At 41.3% G+C, this 16179-nt stretch overlaps 1 long non-coding RNA gene across 1 annotated transcript; it reads left to right on the forward strand.

Annotated features, from left to right (window-relative positions):
- Positions 1–2299: 2299 nt before the first annotated feature.
- LOC143684091 (uncharacterized) lies at positions 2300–10356 on the forward strand. The gene is made up of 3 exons (XR_013175845.1): positions 2300–2365; positions 8943–9059; positions 10140–10356. It is a non-coding gene; the product is annotated as an uncharacterized LOC143684091 (long non-coding RNA).
- The last annotated feature ends 5823 nt before the right edge of the window (positions 10357–16179 follow it).

Below are 16179 nucleotides of genomic sequence, written 5' to 3' on the forward strand. Positions count from 1 at the left end.
GTAATTTCACCCCTTTCCCTGTTGTTCTGTTATCTATTGCTGTAGAACAAATTACCCTAAAACGTCAAGGTATAAAGCAGTATCCATTTTATTACACTCCTGAGTTCTGTGTGTCAAGAATTTGGATAGGACTAAGGGAGGGTGACTTTTCTCTGCTCCCCATTGTCTGAGATCTTGGTTGGGAAGTGTTGAAGAACCATGAGTGACTCAAACTGCAGGAAACTTGGGTCACCTGGAGGTATCTTCAGCCATATGTGTGGTACCTGAGCTGGTATGACTTGGAAAATCAGGCTCTTGACTGAACTGCCATTCAAGGCCCCCTCCATGTTGCTTGAGCTTCCTCAGAGCATGGTGGTCTCAAGAAGTCTGGACTCCTTACATGTGAGTCAAGATTCCAGTGTCCCATTGCACAAAGAAGAAGCTGCATGGCCTGTGCTGACTTAGCCTCAGAAGTTCCACCATGCTCTGTTGACTGAAGTGAGTCACAAGCCAACCTAGATTCAAGAGGAGAAAACGTAAATCCTACTTCTCCATGAGAGAAGTATTAAAGAATTTGTGGCCATGCTTTTGAACTGCCACACCTGCCCTTATCAGGTTTACAGGCTACTAAAGAGATATTCAATAAATAATCTTAAAAATGAATCTGATAACAAAACCTCAATTTTCTGTAGCACAAAATCTAACGCAACCTTTCTGGATAGATCATTTATACGACCCAAACACATGGAGCCTAGGATGGGAATGAGGACATACAATTCTGTACAGCTTAATGTAATGCCTGGATACATTCAGGAGTATATTGAACAGATAAATAGTATTGGCAAAGTTCCTTGAGGAACAGAAGGAAAAATATGAAACTATTATGCTTTACCATCAAATCTCTGATATTGTCTCAAATATTGGGGACTCCCAAGTCAAAAGGCTAAGCCCTTGATCTTGTGGCTTGCTCTCGTGAAGCTTATTTATGTAGCAGAGAAGCTAAGCCTACCTATAGTTATGCCTGAGAGTTACTTCCAGAGGATCTCTTTTGTTACTCAGATGTGGCCTCTCTCTCTAAGCCCAGTTCTGCAAGTAAAACCATTACCCTGCCTGCTACATGATACATGACATCCAGGGGTGAAAGTCTCCCTGGCAACATGGGATTTGAATCCCAGGGATGAGCCTGTCCCTGTCAACATGGGATTAATAATGTCTGCCTGACCAAATGGGGAAAAGGATTGTAACTAATAAGGTAATACTGGCTGAGAGAGTTCAAATAGAGTTGAGCAGCTATTCTGGAGGCTATTCTTACACAAGCTTCAGCCAGATATTACTATTTACTATGGTTTGCCAAACCCCAACCAAAACCATTCCTACCACCATAAAGAACACCTAGCACTCTATCTGAGATCCTGCAAAAGTTCCATGCACTGTGATTACTTTCCAGAAACTCCAGATGGGTTCCTAGGCCAGGCAGGTCCTGAAACCCAGATGGGCCAATCTCTCCAGAACATCAGGTAGTTCCATCCCCCTATCCCATATTATCAACAGCCCTTTCCAACATGAAAAAGTTAGAATGAGCATAGTCCAAATACCCCTAAAGATTGGGAGAAAGATCAAAGGAGCAGGAGGCGTTATAACAAAAGAAGATAGGATTCAACAAATAAATATGACTGCCAAATCATTATATCAATATTTCTTTTACTCTCCAGTGTTGCAGCTAGAAGTAAAAACCTAAAATTGTGGAAACTCTGAAATCTATTCTATAACTACTTGTTATGATGTACTTTGAAATTTATTGCTTATGTATATGTTATATTTCATAATTTAAAAACTTGCTGCTAAAAAAATGAATATGATAAAAAGTGCTACCTGGGGAAAGATATCTGGACATGTCCTTTGTTGGTGTGGTAGCGCTTCACATCCACTCCATACAGATATTCAAGAAACTGTAGCTTTTTATTTTCTGTGATTGATTGCTTCTTTCTAAGGAATCTCATCCCCATCGCAGTACAGAGACATCAAGTTGTTAATTTGTAGTATTTCAGCTTCCTTTGGTTTAATTAATCGCTTTAGATTTTTTATAAAAATCTCTATTAGTTAAATATTCACTAATTCTTAAACTGTATCTACCTTCCCACCACCTTCCCAAGATGGCACCTGATAAATGGAGAGCTGAGCGTCTGCCTGGCTTTTTTGGCAGGTCTCCTCAGCATCTCCTGACCTTTATGTGGGTGTGACTGAAGGACAGCTATTCTGGTCCTCAGGCCTGGTTTAGCTGAGGTGTGGCTGTTGTGACCTCATCCCTGGGAGGCTTGCTGGTGTCATCTGCTGGTATCTGTCCCTGGACAGCTCATGCTCTGTTCTCTTGGCTCTCTAAAGTCAGGTAATCTTTCCTTATTGGGTGGTTCCACCCTGACTCTTTCTGGCTCTTTGGAGCCCTCAGCCTGGGTCACCTGCCCTGTAGCTGTCTGCCATTTTGCCCTTGCCATGGAAGATCCCAAGCCACACTCCTAGCTGCTATTATGGCACTTTTGAAACATAGCTGCAAATTCTTTGACACTCTTTCAATTGAGAAATGGCGTCTCTGTATCTCTCCCTTTAATCTGGGCAGATTTGTGTCTACTTTGACCAATAGATATGGCTAAAGAACAGTTATGCAGCTTCTGAAGGTGAGTTATAAAAGACCATGAAAGCTTCTTCCTTGTTTCACTGGAATACACACTGTTCAAACCTGGAGCTCTCATGTAAAAAACATCAACTGCCCTTGGGCACCCACGTTGTGAAGAAGCTAAAGCCACATGGAAAATTCACATGGAGGGATTAAGAAGGGATGACGTCTCCTTCAGGCATTCTAATGCAGGTACAAGATGTGAGAGTGAGGATATCTCTAGGTGATTCTAGCACTAACAACTTGGCTCATCCTAGCTGAGGACCAGGCGCCACTAGAGCAAGAGCCAGGTCATCCCTGTTGTGCCTGTTTTGAATTCCTGATTCACAGAATCCTTGATAACAAAGTAGTGGAGGCTTTATATCACACAGATCACTGAATGATTGTCAATCCCTGCCCCCTTGAGCATGTGAGAACTTGTGGCTCCTCCCATGCCACCCAGGAACCAAGGAGGTAATCAGGAATGCTAACTCGCTCATCTCTCTGGTCGCCTCTGTTTTCTATGGCTCGCCATCCTCCTTTTATTCGGGTAGCCAATAAGCCACCCCAAGAGTGGACCTCACCCAGCACGTGGAGCAGGGAAAGGGAATAAGACTTCTGCCTTTACGTGATGTTGGCTCAGAAGTGGAGAGCCAGAGCAAGTGCATTTCTGACCACCTGCCTTTCACCATACTCCTCAGACTGATAGGTATGTGATTTTTTAAATCTTCTTTCTAGTTAGCATGGACTTTCCTTATACCATGCTTCAGATTCCTTCCACTCCTACTTCATAATAAAACTAAAGAAATTCCGAAAATATTTTTGTCCCTTCCCAAAACCTGGCTTTCAAGATTATGGTCTAGCTGAAGACTCAGAATCTTCTTTTATATGTCAAAAGTTGGACATCGAATCTTTCTGTTGGCATTCTTGTTGCAAAGACTCCAATCCTCCCTGAGGCCAGTGGATAACCTTTAGCAGAATTGGGAAGAAGTCATAAAAAAGCAAAGCCCACTGATGCATTGACAAACATTATCTTTATACATGAACATGTTCTCAACATAGATATGCAGTCTGGCCACTATCTCAATAATAGTGTATTAGTTAGGGTTCTCTAAAGAAAGAGAATGAACAGGGAACACTTGCAAATATAAAATTTATAAAAGTGTCTCACGTGATGGCGGGAATGCAGAGTCCAACATCCCCAGGGCAGGCTGTGAAGCCGATGACTCCAATGGAGGGTCTGGACGAACTCCACAGGAGAGGCTCGCCAGCCAAAGCAGGAAGAGCCTGTCTCTTCTGAATCCTCCTTAAAAGGCTTCCAGTGATCAGATTAAAAATTACTCATTGCAGAAGATACTCCCCCTTGGCTGATTACAAATGGAATCAGCTGTAGATGCAGCTGATATGATCATGATTTAATTCTATGAAATGTCCTCATTGCAACAGACAGGCCAGCACTTGCCCAACCAGACAAACAGGTACCACAGCTTGGCCAAGTTGACACATGAACCTGACCATGACAAATAGCAATGATGATGATACCTGACCTTATGACTTAAACAACTTAAAATGTTATTCATTCGACAATAAATCATTTCATTTCATAGCCACCCTGTAGTGGAGCAGGGGTGATCCTTATTACAGATGAAGAAACCAAGGCTCAGAGAGTCCCAGGACTCACTTTGGGTGGCACAATTAATAAGGTGAGCAGGGGAACATCAAGCCTCTGCCCTTTACAGTGTGTGATGTGTCTCTGAAATGTTACAATGTGTAGTGGCCTTTTTAGTCTGATTTGCTAGGGGTTTCAGAGTTGAAAGGAGGCATATAAGATGATGGCAAAGCATCAAGGATTTTTGAATCCCTTCAATCACCTCCATAAAAACTCATACCACAACTACAATAGCAAAACGAAAAGTCCCATGAACCCCTCCTAGGAGTGGACCCAACAGCTAAAGGGTCTGCATGGTACCAGCTTCAGTGTAGAGAGAAGCAGAAGGAAGTCAGGGAGCCTCTGAAAGTCCTGAGCTCAGTGGCTCAAAGGCAAGAGCTGAAACCAAGAGACATTTGTGTCCTCCAACAGCACTTACTTATGGTCTGAAGGTCTAAGTGGATAGGAACCAATGTGCTTTGAAAAATTCACCTCCTAACTCCTAAACGTGAGGATAAACTGCAGGGATTAGAATCCAACCTGCCCAGAACAGGCACTGAAGAGACAAAGGGAAAGAAGGTCCAGGGAAACATAGGAGGTAAGAGGGTGAAAAAGACAAAGCCAGGAGATCTCAAAAGGTCAGCTGCCAGGTTTCTTTTAATGTTTCACACAAACTATAGTAAAGGGACTTCTGGAGCCTACCGGAAGGATCAATTAACTTTCCAGCCCCCAGTTTGGATCTCACAGTTTCTTGTTGCACTGGCCCTCCACAAATTACATTGCCAGCCTGTGCAAACAATTGGGTCTTTATCAGTCTAGAGATTTCTCACAAGCAACCCATGATCAATAATGGCTAAAATATTGAGAAGGTTCAAATAAGATACTCCTTTTCCCAAACAAGAGCAGATTTGAGCTTGCTCCCTTTGCCCTCTTTCCTTGAAAAGGACAGAAAGGGATGGCGTCAGAGTCTCCTGGCTGGTTTGAAGGAGACCTCGAGGCAGCAAGGCTGGGGGACACAGGCACTTTGGTTAGGAGGCTGTGAGATGCGAGGGATGGTCTCTCACAGCTGCAGCTGGCATGAGGGGTGGGTCAAGGGGGATAGGATGTTGACACCAGTCCTTTTGGTGACTTTGGAGAATATTTTCAGTAGAGTAGGAGGAGGAACCAGATAGAAAGGGTTTAAGATAATGTCAAAGGGGAGGCATGCTCAGAAGCAGAAAGAAGAAAGGAGAGCAAGGGGTCAGCAAAGATTTCTTTAAGATGGAGAAAACCTAGAGGAAGACTATTCCTAGTGGAGCACCAAAGAGAGGCAGAGAAAGAGGAGTTGGGTTGGCACTGTGACATGCCATATGGCTCCTCCTTCCAGCTTCTGGGAGTCCTGTGGGCAGGGAGAGCTACAGCTCATACCCTTGGGATGGCTGCACCTGCAGAAAGCCCCCTTGCACAAGCCCACATGCCCTCCCAGGTTGTCCCACATCTGATGACTGATTGTTTGGAAGTAGAAAACCTGGCCATTTTGACCAAATCAGAGCAAATAGTAAGGGGCATTCTAACTCCAGCGCTCCCTGTGGAGTCAGCTGAAGCTGTTGTTGCATCTGCACACTCTCCCTTCCACAAGTGTTGTTCCCAAACACCCTTCCTAATAAATGTCCTGCATGCTAAACTCCATCACAGAGTCTGCTTCCTGAGGAATCCATCCTGTGGCAGGTGGGATAAAAGACCCTTGAGAGTATGGAAAGAATAATAGAGACCCATTGGATTTCCAGGACATGAATGGAGAGGCCAACCTTCTAAGAAAGTCTTAAACCACCAGTCCATGGGTCGCGCTCAACCCAGTGACTTTGAACGTCAGAGATCTGTATTCCTGGAATCCCATTACCAATTTGACTAGCCCTGGTAAGCCACTGGGCCAGCAGGGCTTACTACTCCTCCACCTGCCTGCATCACTGGTGCCCCAGGGGCTGTCACACCAGAAGATACAGGTCACTGAGAGCTGAAATTTGTGTGTAGTCACTTGTGATAATTTTGAACCATTTAAGTTTAATTCCACTGATATTATCTCCTGGAAATATGGCATTATCGAGGGTCACTAATAAAAGGATAACAAATATAAATAGATGCAAGAATACATATTTGAGTCACACCCCAAGCTCACACAAAAGGCCTGAAAATATCTGGATTCATTGTCGTTTTGATGAAAGATGACACATAACCTACTCAAGCAGACTTGTGATCACAGATAAGCCTTGGGGCTCCTCTTTCATGTCACCCCACTTCCTCTGAGACTGAAAAGCAGGAAGAGGAGGTAGGAGCTCCTTTTCGAAAAGAAGAATGCTTCCAGGTGGCCTTTTGTTAAAATAGGTCACCCTCTGGGCACACCAATAATTTCTTATGCTTTATTATCAATATTGAGGAACAACAAGATTATGAGGTTGTGCAAAACACAGAATGTCTCCTTTTCTCACTTGCATTTACTTCCTAAATTTATTAATTTCCATAATGTAAGACATATATAAAGAAGTCTAAAATTTAGAAGAAAAAGACTAATTTCTCAGTGGCCAAAGAACACTAACAGGGAATACTCCTAAGGAATATAGTACAAGTGCAAAGAAAATGTTCAAACTCACAATTAAAGCAATAATAATAGAAATGAAAATGGTGCAGCCATTGTAGAAAGCATATGGCAATTCCTCAACAAGTTAAATATAGAATTATCACATGAGCCAGCAATTACACTCCTGGAGATACACCCAAAGAAATAAAAAACAGGGATCCAAACAGATACTTGCACACCAATGTTCACAGCAACATTATTTGCAATACCAAAGGTAGAGACCTCCCAAGAGTCCATCAACAAATGAATGGAGTGACAATACGTGGTGCATACCCACAATGGAATATTATGCAGCCATAAGAAGTACTGAGACATGTGCCGTATGACTGCACCTTAAAAATACATAATGACAAATACTGTATGATGTCACTTACAAGAAATGTCTAGATATAGAAAATTCATTGAGACAGAAAGTAGAACATACATTACAGGAGGATGAAGGCAGGAGGGGCGGAGGGGAAGGGGAGTTGTTGCTTGATAGGAATACAGTGTTTGGAAATTTGGACACATTTTTAATACAAATTTAAAAGTAAATAAATAAAACCAAAGAAACAGCATTTTCCTATCATATTGGCAGCAACTAAAAATGGATGAGACCCAGTGTTGAGGGTGGGGGCAAAAGACACTCTTAGGTAATGCGAGTGTTCTGTCACTCTGGAGAACAGTTTTTGGCAAAATGCACCAGGGCCATGGAAACCCAAATACACATGAACCCAGGAAAGTTATTAGCTTATGAATTTGCCCCAAGGAAATGCCTGTGAATGGTGTGTAAGGATTTGACTACAAGGACATTCATTGCAACACTGCATTCCAACATTGTTTGTAGTAATGGAAATGAAACCAACTGAAGTGTGCAACATTATGATTTTGGCTAAATAAATCATAGAACATCTTCAACAGAATTCAATATGATCACTAAAAAAGAATTCAGTCTATTTTTTGGTGGAGGAGCCAGTGTGTGTGGGAGAGGAGCCAAAATAATAGTGATCAAAAGTGCAAACTCAAAAAAAAATTTTATTAAAAATTTTTTAAAGTGCAAGCTCCAGAATTACACTTTCTGGCTTTGAATTCTACCTCTTCCACTCACAAACCATGCATCTCTAGCCGGTTGGCTAATGTCTCTCTGCCTCAGTTTCCTGATTCTTTAGAATAAAAGTCAACTGTGATGCCACTTTAGGGTTGTGGCAAGGATTCAATGAGACAGTGCTAGAAAAGGCTTAGCAGAGGATTTGACATAAAGTGTCAAAAATTTCAGATAGTATAGTAATAAGAGTAATATTCATCAACATGAAAAGATGCTCATTATTTATCTTTAAGTGGTTTATATAATGTACTAACTAGATTCAATAGGCTGAGAAATTATTACAGGAGAAATGAAAATACCTCTGGGCCTTACATAGTTATCAAGTGAAATGGATGATACCGGGGGCCCCTAAAACATTCTGGCACAAAAAAATCTTGTGCCCAAGTGATCCAAATTGGAGGTGATCTTACTTTTTGTGGGAAAAATAGTCATTTTCCTAGTCTGTGTCAGGGTCTCTTTAGCTAAGGGTAGAAAGCCTATCAGAAAGGAGATTCTTACAGTCACCAGCTGGTAATTCAGGTGAGATTTTCTGGAAGAGGAGGTATCTTAAACAAGCTCTTGATAAACAAACATCCTCATGTAACCTGTGACTGATTGATTGACCTGTGAACTGGGGGGAATATGGGCCATGTAAGCAATTTCATCCCCTGTAGGTGTGTGTATAGGAAACAGCTTGGAGATGGGTGAGAAAGAGTTCTGATCAAAAGAAAAAGAGAGGTAATTCAACTTCTTTGGGGGTCATGGCCTGACTCAGGGAGTCGATGCCCAGAATTGAATCAATGAAGAAAAGCAGGATTGCTAAGCAAATAGTAGAGTGGATCAGGGGTGAATATGCCATGGAAGTTAGTTCCACTGTTTGTGGAGGTTTCCTGGCTCTGTGTTGTATGAAAGGTAGTTAGACCAATCCTACCCTCACTGCAGTTTTTTTTTCCACCACCCCAAATCCTCATAGCTTCTCCTCTTTTAGGATAGAAACTGGTCACTGCTTTCCAGTAGAACGGGAAGAAGTAATATGCCAGTGACAGTGAAGTCTGTGAGTAGAGGAGGGAGATTCAGCCATCCTATTCTAATGCCAGATGAGCAGGTAAGGTCATCTCCAGCAGCATAGTGACCCCAGATCTAAACATTAAAGGGATAATTGATCCACTTAGAGGAAGCTCAAGAAATGAGGAGGCACCTGTCATGCACCACAGTGGGTGCTTACCATTTCAAGCCCTCCCGGTCATGGCTTTCGGTTATTTGCTGACCTTCACTTTGCAACAAGGGATCCTGTAAAGAGGTGGGATGTGCCCCATGCCTTTGCCTCCTTAGAGGCAATCAGTAAGCTTTTCTCTGTTCCCTAAAGCATGTGAGGACTAAGCAGCCCACGGCAAGCCTCTGCCATGGATTGTTCCAATTTCCTGTGGGTATTCCCAGAATGGTTCAACAGAATGGAGCCAAAAGAAATTGGAAAGTTGTGATTGGAAGCACAAAGTTCAACTGTAAGCCCCAACAAACATTATCTGACTAAAGGCAATCTTCAGACTTCTCCTTTAGCTCAGATTATGGAAACTGCAGGTCACATTTAGCCCTTGAAACAACTCCTGGCTAAGTGGTTCCCATTTGACATCCTTGATCCTGAGGAGATCTTTGAACCACTTTGAGCATGTCACCATTAATTTACAGGCTAAATTAGGGGCCATATTTCTTTAGGCTGCTGTCTGTCAACCCAGCATCTCTGCTGTACTACCTTTCGTGGACTCTGGAATCAGACAGACTGGAATTTGGGTGCAGCTTCTGCCCAGCAATCATACCACCTTTCCCCTGTCAGTGGTTCTCAGAATGTTGTCTGGGGACCCTTAGGCAGTCCATACAGTCAAAACAATGTTCATAGTAATATTAAAATGTCGTGTGCTTTTTCAGTCTCATTCTTTCACAAGTGGATGGTGGAGTTTCCCAGAGGCAACAAGGCATGTGATATTACAACAGCTTGAATGGCAGAGGTAGTTATGGGAACCCAGATCTCTTCTAGTAAATCAGGCATAAGGACATTTGTAAAAATTTAAAACAGTGCCACTCCTCTCACTTGATAATTTTTATTTTGAAAAATAGTTCTTTTCATAAAAATGCATTAATTGTGTTAATATGTAATAACTTTGTTATTCTTGTTTTCAAATGACAAAAGACACCTCTGGTTGCTGTTTGGAGAAAGATCACTGAGCAGGTATTGCCTCTGGGGGCTGGGGACTCATCTCCACCGAGCTATTTTGCCACCTTAATGGAATTCAGGTTTTAAGAAACTTAGGAAGAACCCGAGGAATGGGCACAGGTTAGGCAACCATCAGTATCTGAACACATCCCCGAATCTCATTATATCCCTCCTTCTTCTGCTCCATGTTTCCTTATTGCACATATCACTATCTGAACTATAACTATGTGCCCCCCTCATTGTATCCACAGCTCACAGAGCAGTGACTGACAATCAATAAATATTCATTGAATGAAAGAACAAGTGTGGAATGAATGAATGAGTAAACCTTAAGATCATTTATCTTGCCTAAAGCCTCATTTCCTTTGTTTTTAAAATGGCAGCAATCCTCTACCTCTCCTCTGAGAATGAAATGAGATAATGCATGTAAAACTCTCAGTATGGTGTTTTGTACGTAGAGACTGTTAAACAAATGTTCGCTGTTAACATACATCATGAATGTACAGGGAAAGCATATACAATAAATACTGATTTTCTCTTTTTTCTGATTAGAAAACAATGCATTAACAAATCAGACATCTGAGAAATGTACAGCATATAAAGTGAAAGGTAACCCCCAAATGAAAGGATATATATTTTTCTAGTTTTTTTCCTAAGAATATATGAGCATAATTTTAACATAAATGGAATAAAACTTTGTATGCTGTTTTGCAACTTAGCTTTTTCATTCAGTATCTCTTGGACATTTTCCCATAACTATTCATGCAAATGGAGCTCTCTCTTATTTAACCATATTTGATTTAAGCAGGAGTTTTGTTGCCACTGCAGAGCCTCGTAGACTTCTTGACTCACATTCTCTTAGGTCCAATAATCTTGAAATCCATTAAAGTAACTTACATACTGCTGTGGCTTTCCCTGGTATGCTAGATCAGAATCCACCGTTCCATGGTACAGCAGCATTCTTACTCTACGGTGCTGCTGAGGATATCATTCATTATTACACAATATTCTCTTCTTGCAGACCCATGGGAAATATAAGAAGGTTTAAATCAATGTCAATCACACACAGAAAGTGCGTTTAAGAATTCCTTTCCTGCCTTTTTCTGATGCAAATGTAATTTATTTTAAATATATTTGGGATAACCCTGGAGATACAGTTTTATATCATAGGTTTTCACTTACCATTTAAATTATGAATATTTTTCCAAGTCTTACGTCAACAAGATCATGAGCTCTTTGAGCTGTGTGAAACTTTATAAATTATTTAGTTTTGGTACATCGTGTAAATTTTACAGCTGAGGCACCTGAGGGTTGAAATGTTTGAGTTTCTCCAAAATGTTTTACTACCTTAATGATTTTCAGTCTGCTATACAGAGCCAAAGTCTGGGCCTGTTTGTTGCTTTGGTAGAGATCACCTAAAGGCGTGTGTCTCTCCTATCCTACAGAAACCGGGCTGCCACTGCCCTTCTCGGTGACTTCACCAGCAAATAGGCTATCCCTCCACACCCTCCTGTCAACAGCTCTCCTCCAGGACGTTCAAGAGCCAGATAGGATCTGGGCACTGAAGCAAACCTGTCAGACCAGCGTGCCTCAAGAAAAGCTGCCTTAAGAGGGGCCCGGGTGTTTTTTGTTGAGCTGGCATATTTGTACTGCAGAGGGGAGAAGGGATAAAGCTCAAAGATAACGAGCCACAGAGAACACAGCCAAGTCTGGGGCATGATCCATGAACAAGATCGGTCATGAAGGGATGTATCTATTTACTCAAATGGAATGCAGTCACTTCATTGCTTTGAAAACAGCATGGTCCCGTGCAGCCAAAAGTCAAGGAATGGGTTGAAGACCAAGCCTGCTGCCTGGGATTCTGGGACCCAGAGCAGGGTCCTCTCTTGCCTTTTGTTAGCACCTGTGTAAAAGAGAACTAGGCTGCCATTCTATGGAGCTGTATCACTCTGGCTTACATGTAGGTATTTGATAAGCGGTAGCCATTGTTAATAAACTTTCTTTTTTCCCTGCTCAATAAATATCTGTTGCGTGAATGTGAGCCCCAAACAAATAAGGTCACACACTTGAGACTAAGCAACCAAGTCAACAGCCATAGCAGTGAAAATTGTTGCCTCCAGATGATTCTAGAAAAACCAGAATTCAGATCTATTGAAATAGACAGATTTTACATTCTCTCATTCTATCAGGGTTTCCTCTTTTTTCCCCAAGCCATTTTGATTTGATAATGAAGATTGTTTTGACTTTATTATCCAAAAGGGGATCAACATAAATAGCATCCTTTGAAGAACAGCCAGCTGTTGTCCTAAAACTTTTTCTTACTACACATAACAATTGATTTAATGTCTTATAGACAATTTGGGAAATAACATACTGTGCCGGTTTGAAGGGATTTATGCCCCTGAAAAAAGCCATGAATTAATCCAAAGCAATCTTGTGGGAGCAACCATTTCTGTTAATCCCTATCCAGCACTGAGGGCCTGGAAATTTGATTGGATTATCTCCATGGAAATGTGACTCGATCAATGTGGGTATTAAGCTTGATTAGATAGAGATGCGTCTCCACCCATTTGGGTGGGTCTTGATTAGTTTACTGGAATCCTATAAAAGAAGAAACATTTTGGAGAAAGCTGAGAGTTTCTGAGAGAGCAGAATGACGTAGCCTCAAAAAGCAAAGAGTCCACCAGCCGGTGACCTTTGGAGATGAAGAAGGAAGACACCTCCCGGGGAGCTTCATGCAACAGGAACCCAGGAGAGAAAGCTAGCAGATGCCGCTGTACTCGCCATGTGCCCTTCCAGCCAAGGGAGAAACCCTGACTGTGTTCACCATGTGTGTTCTCACTTGAGAGAGAGACCCTGAACTTCATTGGCCTTCTTGAAACTAGATATCTTTCCCTGGATGCCTTTGATTGGACATTTCTGCAGATTTGCTTTAATTGGGACATTATCTTGGCCTTAGAACTGTAAACTGACAACTCGTTAAATTCCCCTTTTTAAAAGCCATTCCATTTCTGGTATATGGCATCTGGTAGCTAGCAAACTAGAATACATCCAAAAGAGAAAAAAATGGTAAAAAATGTCACCACCAAGAGTCAACAACTATAACCATGTTGGCATATTTCTACATGCACTTTATAATTCATTGTGATCCTATGCTGTTTTCAATTTTATTTTCAGCTTTTTTCTTTAACATGATGAAATGTAGTTTTCCAAACAATTCTCATATTGTCCAACATTAGGTTGTTGTCAATTTATAGTGCTTAAATGAGCATAATAGTTTATAAAACATTTCCTGAAATTAGGAAAACATTTCATAGGCTATGTTCGTAAAAGTGAAATTACTCTTTTAAAGACTATGAACATTTTCTGCTACACACCAATTAAAAACTTTCAAAACTTGTTGGATAAATTTGCACTCTCTCACCAGTCCTGTCTACACTCATGATACCTGGCAGCCCAAAATGCTATTTGATTTTAAATTTTTATTTGTATTATTTTGTTTACCAATGAGGCTAAATACTATAAACTATTTATTAAGTCCCTGTGGTTTCTCTCCAGTGGATTATCATATTTTGTCCTTTGCCCATGAATTGGAGGTGGGATGATTTTTATTGAATTATGTCAGTCTATAAGGATTAATTTTTTGTCAAATATGATACAGATTTTTTTGGGTCTTATCAACATTTTCATTTTGTTTATATTTCTTTTCTAGAATTAAAGGAATTTTAATTATATTAAGAAAATATTTAAGAAAATCTAATATTCTTTTTCTTTATGGGTTTCCTATTGGTTTTATCCTTTGGGTGAATTTTACCCTTTGGAAATTAGACAAGCATTCATCTTCAATTTTTTCTCATTTTCCAATCCTTTTCTTTACATTCAACTCTTAAGGTCACACGGAATTTTCATTGTAGTCAGGTGTGAGGTAAAGATATATATTTTCTATCCAGTGAGTCCGAGTGATGTATTGAATATTATCCTGATATCTGTCTTCTCGTTCTCAGTGGTGGGAAATTTTCTAGCTAAACTCACAGCCATTTCTCCCAGCACCTCCTGGGATATGGATCCTGGGATACTGCATGTGAATCCATTTTTACTAGCTGGATTCACTCACGTGATCGCCAGTAGGCAGAAATGAGGTGGAGGTCATGACCCTTTTGCCTGGCAATGCTGCTAGCAAACAAGGCTGTCAAGACACTGGGTTTTTCTGAAACAGAATATTCCAGAATCTAGCTGTCAGCCCATGACAGTCCAGAGACAGTTGTGGCAGTGACAGCGGTGGCATCCCAGCCTCTGCACCATACCAAGGAAGGGTGTTCTCCTGTGTCCCACATTCTGAGGGTAGCAGAGGGGACAGCTCCCCTCACCGCCTGGCTCTGTGACACTAGCCTAGGGGTCGCTTCCAGAGACTCAGCCTAGATTCCACTTCCCCCCACAATTTTGTAACCACCAAATTCCCTGGGTAAAGCCTCTTTCTTCTTAAAATAGCTGGAGTGGTTTCCGTTTTCTGCATATTCTGTCTGAAACTTTTGGCAAGTATATTAATCAGGGTTCTCCAGAGAAACAGAAACAATGGAATACATAAATTGTGTAAATTACATATTTATTATATATGTGTGTATATGTTTGCTCATATGACCAGTTTGGTTGGCAAGCCCAAATTCCGTATGGCAGGCCGCAAACTGGAAGCTACAATAAAGATGATACTGATGTTGAGTCCAAAATCCCCAGAGGAAGCTGGCTAACTGAAGGTGAGCAGAATTCTTCTTTCTGATTCCCAAAACCCTCAGTTCTGGTCTGCAAAAACCTGTGCTTGACTCTTAAAGCAAGCCCTGGGTCCTCCATACAGGAAAGCAAACTGTGACAGTCATACCCGCCCAGAAGAATGCATTCTCCAACGCTTACTTCATGTGTGACCATATTGGATAGTGGACAAGTAAAATCATCCCAAGAAGGAAAGACATTGGCCTCAGAGGATAATGGGCACTTAAATGGATACACAAATGGACAGAGAGTTTTTCCAGGAACAATAAATCATGGCGTACCTGATGTGCAAAGAACTTACTCCACTACTAGGGCAGGGCATGTTTGCAAATTTGATAATAGCTATTGTCCAGTGACTGATCATGTTTTCAATTTTCTAAATAGGAATTTTATTGTAGTTTTCCTGTTTCTATTCTAACATTGATAATGGATGGAGAGGAGCGAATATCACTCAGAGATCTAGGACTTTGTACAGGACACATTAAGTAGATGGAACTTTAATTAGGATCGTCTTTCTTGGGGAGGATATGAGCTTGTTCTGTTTGGGGAATAAGGGTATGCATGGATATTTGGGAGACTCGAGGGGTAGACTGTGGTATTGCATGGAAGCTATTTTCCAGCATTGGTTATTCCCTTCCTGTGTGGTGACAGAATCTTTAGCTGGGTATGTGGCCACCCAAGAAAAGATTATCCCCAACTTTTTTTCATTTATGTATGAGCATGTGACCAAATTCTGCCAGATAGAATATGAAGAGTTGTACTTAAAAGAATGGGAGGTGCTATTCCCATCCTCCTCTTTTTCCCCTTGCAGCAGGTTAGGCTGCAGCCCCAGCGGTGAGCCGTCTTCCCCCATGCAGACTGAGCAAATCCCTGGGATGGCAGAGCAACAAGACAGAGGATGTCTGGGCTCGAAACCATGGAATTGCCTAACCAGCCTTGGACACTGTGTGAGAGATAAATAAGCTTCTTCTTATTTAAACCTCTCCTGTTTCAGCTTTTGTTTACAGCAGGTGACACAATTAAAACTTAGTCCACTGACTGATGATGCCCCTTATCATATATACTGAATGAAATTCTTACATTAAACAGGTTCTCTTTCTTAGCTCATCATTCAGTTTGAGTCATCTAGCAATTTATTCACCTCTAGATGATCATCATGGAGCTTGAAAATAGCACGTTCATTTGAACTGAGAAATAAAGTCAGGCTTTTCCTGATAGGAAGTAAGCCTGGTCTCTGAATGCTTTAAAACAG

Source organism: Tamandua tetradactyla, chromosome 1, assembly GCF_023851605.1.
Source record: "Tamandua tetradactyla isolate mTamTet1 chromosome 1, mTamTet1.pri, whole genome shotgun sequence".
Taxonomy (NCBI): domain Eukaryota; kingdom Metazoa; phylum Chordata; class Mammalia; order Pilosa; family Myrmecophagidae; genus Tamandua; species Tamandua tetradactyla.